The sequence below is a fragment of the Vicugna pacos genome, chromosome 5, assembly GCF_048564905.1.
Source record: "Vicugna pacos chromosome 5, VicPac4, whole genome shotgun sequence".
Lineage (NCBI taxonomy): Eukaryota > Metazoa > Chordata > Mammalia > Artiodactyla > Camelidae > Vicugna > Vicugna pacos.
In genome coordinates this window covers 92,255,573-92,262,563 of record NC_132991.1, presented here as the reverse complement: position 1 = coordinate 92,262,563, position 6,991 = coordinate 92,255,573, and the positions used below count along the sequence as shown (strand labels likewise).

At 52.7% G+C, this 6,991-nt stretch overlaps 1 protein-coding gene across 3 annotated transcripts in view; it reads right to left on the bottom strand.

Annotated features, from left to right (window-relative positions):
* The window catches only part of AGAP1 (ArfGAP with GTPase domain, ankyrin repeat and PH domain 1), a 510,942-nt gene that overhangs the window by 437,860 nt on the left and 66,091 nt on the right, over positions 1–6,991 (bottom strand). The window lies entirely within an intron of this gene.

Sequence of the window (6,991 nt, the reverse complement as noted above, 5' to 3'; positions counted from 1 at the left end):
GGCGCTGCCTGAAGGAGACACCCGGAGAGCGGGAAAGGACACCCTACCAAACGCCACCTCAGTCCACTGGAGAAGCCACTGCCAGCGAGACAGAGACAAAAGAAAGTGTGGAAATACCCTATGATGGTTAATTTTATGTGTCAACTTCTCTGGGCCATGATGCTCAGATATTTGATCAAACTTCATTCCAGATATTTCCGTGAAGGTGCTTTCTGGATGAGTAACAACTAAATTGGGACACTGGGTAAAGCAGACCGCTCACTCTAACGGGGGTGGGCCTCGTCCAATCAGTTGAGAGCCTTTAAAGAAAAGGCCGAGGTCCTCCAAGTGAGGCCTTTGGACTTGAGCTGCACCATCAGCTGTCCCCGCCAGACTCTGGACTTACATCTCCACAATTATGGGAGCCAATTCCTTAAAACAAATCCTTCCATTTAAAGAACAGAGAAAAGGAAACAGGCAAGTGGCCAGCATTTCTACAGTCTCACCATCAATTAAAAAACAAAAATGGGGAAAAGTTTGGTGGTGCCTCAAAAAGTTAAACACAGGAGCACCATATGATCAGACAATTCAGCCTCTAGGTACATCCCCCAAAGACCTGAGAACCAGTAACTCAAGTAAATGCACATACAGCCCTACCCACAGCAGCGAGAAGTGTTAACAGCCCAAATGTCCAATAACCAATGAGCGGACCAACTCTGGTTCTAGTTACGCTATGGGATACAATTACTCAGCCATAAAAAAAAAAAAAAGCCAGATCTTGACATGCTGTCACCTGAACAGACCTCGAGGACATGGTACTGAGTGCAAGAAGGCAGACACGGAAGTCCACATATCGTGTGATTCCGTTCATTTGAAATGCCCAGAGCAGGTAGATCCAGAGACAGAAGCAGACTGCTGGCAGCCTAGGGCTGGGGGGGGGGGGACGGGAGTGGCTGCTAATGGGTTTGGGGGTTCCTTCTGGGGCGATGAAACTGCTCTGGAACTAGACAGGGGGGTGGGTGCACAGTACTGTGAATGCACGAAATGCCACTGAAGTGTTCGCTTTAAATGATTCATTTTTTGGTGTGTGTGTGGGGTGCACCTCAATAACTAAAAACAAGCACAAAATGGCAACAACAAAAGGGCCGGTGTGCCCACTGGGAGCCTGACCCAGGGCTGCACTGAGTCCCAAAAGACCGCTGTGCCCAAGGAAGAGGCTTTTAAAAGGAAAAGGCCTGAGACCACGGGGCAGGGGGAGGCCAAGAGCGCTGACCAGGAAGCCAAGGCATCAGCTGGTAAACCGTCAAGGAGTCACAAGGGCCGCTCCTCACCTGACCTCACAGACAGACCTCCGGGGCCCCCAGGATGCTTCCCGCCAGGAGACAGCGGGGCCAGCTCCCAGCGCGGCAGGTGGAACAGAAGAAATCTTTTGTTTCTGAAGTCCTCGCGGCGCAGACTCGGACCTGCGCACCCTTACCTACAAGTTACATCTGGGTCAGTAAGCCGCGAAAATGGGCACCCAGTGTCACAAGAGCTGAGGAAGGTAGTCTCACGGCGATAATTTTGTTTCCTGACTTTCTTCCCAAGAATGATTAAGCTGGGTACATTTTAACTTTAGCCAGTAATAACACAATCCTATCTTCTATGACTTCAGACTATCAAAGAAAAGGAAACAATTTTAAGATATATTTATCTACCTAGATAGACACAGATGCATACTATACATGGTTTGTATGATAAATAGAAACATAGTTTATTTAGGTGTATAATTTTTAACCTAAACACTGAAAAATTATCAAGCTTTCATGCAAATATTTAAATAGTGTACTATGATTTTCCAAACTGTGACGAAAATACACACATAATATAAAATTCACCATGCTACATGTGCTTCAGTGTAGAATTCAGTGTCACGGGAACAGTCACCATCACTGTAAAGGTCTCCATCACGTCGCTGGCTTCTCACGAAGGTGCCTGGGAGTCATCAGGGGAGAAGGTCCTGCTTTTCCTGGGTTCAGGATGCACAGGGAGGGGGTGCCTAGCAGGTGCTGGGCCCCAGGCGTCCTGCACAGCTCCAGGGGCCATCCTGTCCCACTCAGGCCCAAAGAACACAGGGCAGACACAGAGCAACCTGCCTCTGATGAGGGGCGGTCCTGATGAAGCCACACCACAACCAGCCCCTGGGATGGGCCCTGGGATGGCCCCTGTGAGCACCCCACCCGCCCCCACCAGCCCTGTTCACACCAGGCCCAGGCTTGGGTTTTTTCAGTCAGCACAAAGGCAATCTATCAGGTCGGAGCCGGCAGACATTCGGCTTTTGTGCAGCACTGAAAGCCGGTGACATCTCAGGAACGGCCAGCCTCCCCCCCTCCCTCTCGGAGGAGGGGCAAGCAAGCCTGTGTTGAAGGCACTTCTTGTTTACGGCTTAATCATCCAAGCCATCACAGGGGGACGATACACACTCCCTGCTTACGGAGCTTGCAGGAAACGGCCACACAAAAACAACCAGGGCAGCACACAGCCAGCCTCCCCCCAGCCACACAGCCATGCTCTGGGCCACAAGGACCCTGGGCCACCGCTGACCCTAGAGAGTGATGCGAGAGCGTCTGATGACACACATCCAGGCCTCCGCCCCGAGCAGACACTGAGCGAGAGGCCAAGTCCAGTCTGGCCAAGGATCCGGGCAGAGGGTCAAGACAGTCAGGATTAAATCAAAGCTGCCCAGTCCAGGCCGCCAGCCACAGGGATGAGGCTGGTCGTAACTGAGATGTGCTGGGAGTGGGCACAGCACCACACCCCGAAGGCTCGGCACCAAGAAGAACGCAGCACACGCTTCCCTCACAGATCCCACGTACGGCGGGTAGGAAGGACGGGACTTTGGACGTGAGGGATTAGACACGATGTCTTCATAACTAATTCCACCTGCTGCCTTTTGTTATTTTTACATGACTACTTGAGGATTTTAAAGGACTCAAGCAGCTTACATTCTATTCCCACCAGACAGAGCCGCTGAGGGACCTCAAGGAAGTCCCAGATTTCATGACTATATCAATTCTTTCCTTGGGGAGGTAGCAGGGGCAGAGTATGGCGTTCAGGTACAGATGGGAGCTGGAGATCTGGGGAAGGAGGGAGAGCAGGGCTGACCAGGGGGAGAGCCCTGGAGCACGGGGAGCCTGTCGGATCATCAGATGGGCAGAAATGGCCGTGCCACCGTGCCCAGGCAGACCACTGGAAGAGGGCCCGGGGGGATATGCTCTTCAGCGGGCATCACCTCCTGCAGGGGCTGCAGGCAGCGTGCTCCCTGCAGCTGGGGTGGCTGTCCTCCGCAGGAGGGCCCCGGGGCCCAGCACCCCCATCTGCACTACACACGCCGCCAGGAATGGCTGCCCAGGGCCTGGTGGCCGTCATCACACAGCAAGACACTAGTGAACACCACAGCTACACACAACAAAGCTCTTAAACCAGGTGCCGGGTCCGCTCATTAAAACCGGCCGATGCTTCCAGGCCATGCAGAGAGCAGATGTTCACGGAGCACGGAACACCTCCCTGAGCAGAAGACAGCGAGCCTGCAAAGCTCAGTGCACCTGGAGCCTGTACCAACGACCACACACACGCACGCACGCACACTAGGTGCATCAACTCACACAGACTCAGGTGCCACCTCCAGGTCCCTAACCAGCAGGTTAATAAAAAAGACTGGAGAACGAGGCGAATATGGCAACTGGCAGACTGGACAGGGACTCGGGGCACAGAGGGGAACGAAGCCCAAACCCGACCTCTACCCTTCACCTCTGGGGAACCGGAGGCCCCGTGTCATGCAACCTACTAAGTGTCAGCTACACCGTGACCCCGGCCTCCAGGGCCCCCGGCCTGGTGCTCTGCCTGCTGCACCAGACGTTTCATTCTTGCTAAAAGTTCAGCTGCCTGGGTGCCAACTGCTGTGCCCAGGGCAGCTTTCCAGCTCTACTTTCAGGCAACAAGTTTGTCACCTGAACGTTCCAAGTCACAATGTTCCTACAAGGGACCCAGAGGCACAACCATGCGGCACCCACTGCCCCAACCCTGGGACGGAGCTGCTAAAGGAAGAACTCAGTACTGCCAGATGGGATGGGTCGTGGTCAGCTCGGGCCACTGTAAAAGTAGGCCATAGGCCATCTGGGTGCCTTAAACAACAGACACTTATTCTTACAGTTCTTGAGGCTGGGACGGACTAGATCAAGGTGCCGGCTGATCTGGTTCCTGGTGAGAGCTGCTTCCTGGAGTGCGGAAGGACGCTTTCATGCTGTGCGCTCGCTCACATGATGGAGAGAGAGCGGTCCCCCTGGTGTCTCTTCCTGTAAGGGCACCACCCGCATCCTGGGGCCCCTTCCTCACAACTGCATCGTAACCTGGTGGCCTCCCAAGACTCACCTCCTAACACCATCACCCTGCGGTTCATCTGGGTTTGCACTTGGGGAGGACATTGCTGAGTCCACATGCGGTACCCCAAAACTCTGTCATGCACTGGCCTTCGCAGCCACAGAAGTGGAGAGACATCTCTTCCACTGAATCCTCGAATTTCCTCTATCTGGCTCAAATCATGTTTGGTTCTTCTAGCCAGGATGTGTCTGCTTGAAACTTGCAGATGACTGCTGGGAAACTATAGTGCTGTGTAGACATTCACGTCCATCTCTCTGTCTCCTCAAATGCTGCATCCTCACTGAGGGCCACGTGGGCCACCTCAGCCATTCCCCATCCTCAGACCCCCAGGTCCCTCTGCAGGCAGAGCACTGAGCCCAGGCAGCCCCTGGCTACCTCGCTGGCCCGCTCTGGTCCCGAGGACAGTGCTGCTTGACCATCTTCCCCGCAGCGGGGTGCGGCTGGGAGCATCACCCATCAGTGAGAAGCCAGGAGCAGGTGGCCGTCCCAGGAGCCCCAGCAGGAGTCCAGACGGACAAGCCTCTGGGAAGAGGCACGTCACCCACGGCGCGTCTCCACCTTTCCAGGGTTACTGCAGGCTGGGCCGGAACAGCCAGCGAAGCTGGGTCCCCAGAACAAAGGAAGGTCTCCCGTGGGAGGATACGGCTTGGCTCATAAAAAATCCCACTCTTCCACACCTTCTCTTTGGAAAAGATAGGAGGAGGAAGAGATGGGTTCCCTGGTGTCAGTAGATCATTCAAAAGAGACAGACTTCCCTCCCCCATCTCAGGAAAAGGGCAGTCATTTTACAGAAAGAAAAAGGACGTCAGAGAAGGGAAGAGTCAAGGTAAATCTACACGTAGAAGAAAAAGCTGAAAAGACCCTTTCCAATAAAGAAAACGTCTATAAAGATTAAATACGCAAATTTGCACACTTGCGCTCCTCCCTACACAGCTCTCTCTCCCTGGTTACAGGACCGGGGCCGGGGGAACGAGCGTGTCTGTGGGTCACAGTGACAATCACCTGGGCCACCGGGGCACCGAACAGGCTACTCACCGAGCCAGACAAGTGACGGGGGAGCAGAGCTCGCGGACAAGGCGGGCGTTCACAGACATTCTCTTCAATAGCTTCTAATCGGGCTGGCTCCCCCCAGGCTCAGCCTTCGCCACGTTTCCCTGGCTCTGCTTCCCACGGCTCAGGCACCACACCCGCCTTCACAGCTTCCGCCACCTTCAAGTCCCACCTGTCACTTACGCGCTTTCAGTCAGCTTCAAGCATTTTTGTATCTTAGAGTACTACTACTTATGAGCAGAGGGTTTTGATTCCTTCTTAATACACATTAAAAGACAAACATAATCAATCCACAGGGCACGCACACCAGCTGAGGACGCCCCCCATCATGCCACGGCCTGCCACGGCGTGAAGACCGCCGAGCGGCGGGAAGCCAGCACCGAGTCCAACAAGCTCTTCACTCTCTGTGTCACTTAGCGAAAGTTTAGAGGCTAAACCAAAGACACTGGAAAATATTCAGAATTACTCATCTGGTCTTGTTTGTTGGGTTTTGGGGGGGAGGGTAATGAGGTTTACTGACTTATTTTTAGAGGAGGCACTGGGGACTGAACCCAGGACCTCATGCACGCTAAGCATGTGCTCCACCACTGAGCTACACCCTCCCCCCCACCATTTGGTCCTGCTTGATTTTTTTGTTTTGGGGGGGTGGTAATTAGGTTTGTTTTATTTTTTTATTATTTGGAGGTACTGGGGATTGAATCCAGGACCTCGTGCATACTAAGCACGTGCTCTACCACTGAGCTACACCCTCCCCAACTTGGTCTTGTTTGATTTTACTTTTCTCGTTCTTTTCCTCCTGTTTGCTTGGCCGACTAACTGCTCTGGATACAGTCTCTTAGGGGCGCAAAGACCTCCTCCTAGAAGGGTCCCGTGCACGGCCTACCTGGTAAACACATCACCAAAACGAACCTAAAAGGATGACTCTTCACTTCCTGAAAAACAGGCTGATGGAAACTTTCAAATCAAGGAAACCGAGACTTCAGTGGTGGGAAGTGTTTAAAGAGAGATTTAAAGGTTCAATCTGATTACTGCTATTAAAACAAGAAATTATACTGTTACAAAGGGCTCTTTGTGGTGGCTGTAATAATTTACTTTCTCTATCAGATAATGCACCTTAACTAATTATAATTTGTTAAAAAGTTTATGTGTTTAATTAGCAAGCCAAAAAAAAACCTACAAAAGCCTAACACATTCAGGCGAATCAATCCATTTGTCCTTCCATTAAGGTAAGGGAACATTTTTAGATTTTCTGTTCGGAAGATTTTAATGCCAAGTTGGAGGGGGTGGGTGGTGGAGATTCAGGAGGTGTTTTTTAGAATGATTATCCAAATGATAAACTCAAATGTATTCACGCACAGACTGAACACCCAGCTCGGACTGAACGCTGCTAAGCAGACGGCACCTTTTAGGTGGCATCCCTGCAGGCCTTAGGCGTGAGGTCAGGCCCGGCTCGGGGGCTGTGACAGCGAGCAGCGCCCCGAGGTACCCACGTCCTGAGAGGCCAAGAGTCAGGCTGAAGCCAGAGGGCTTCTGGCCAACACAG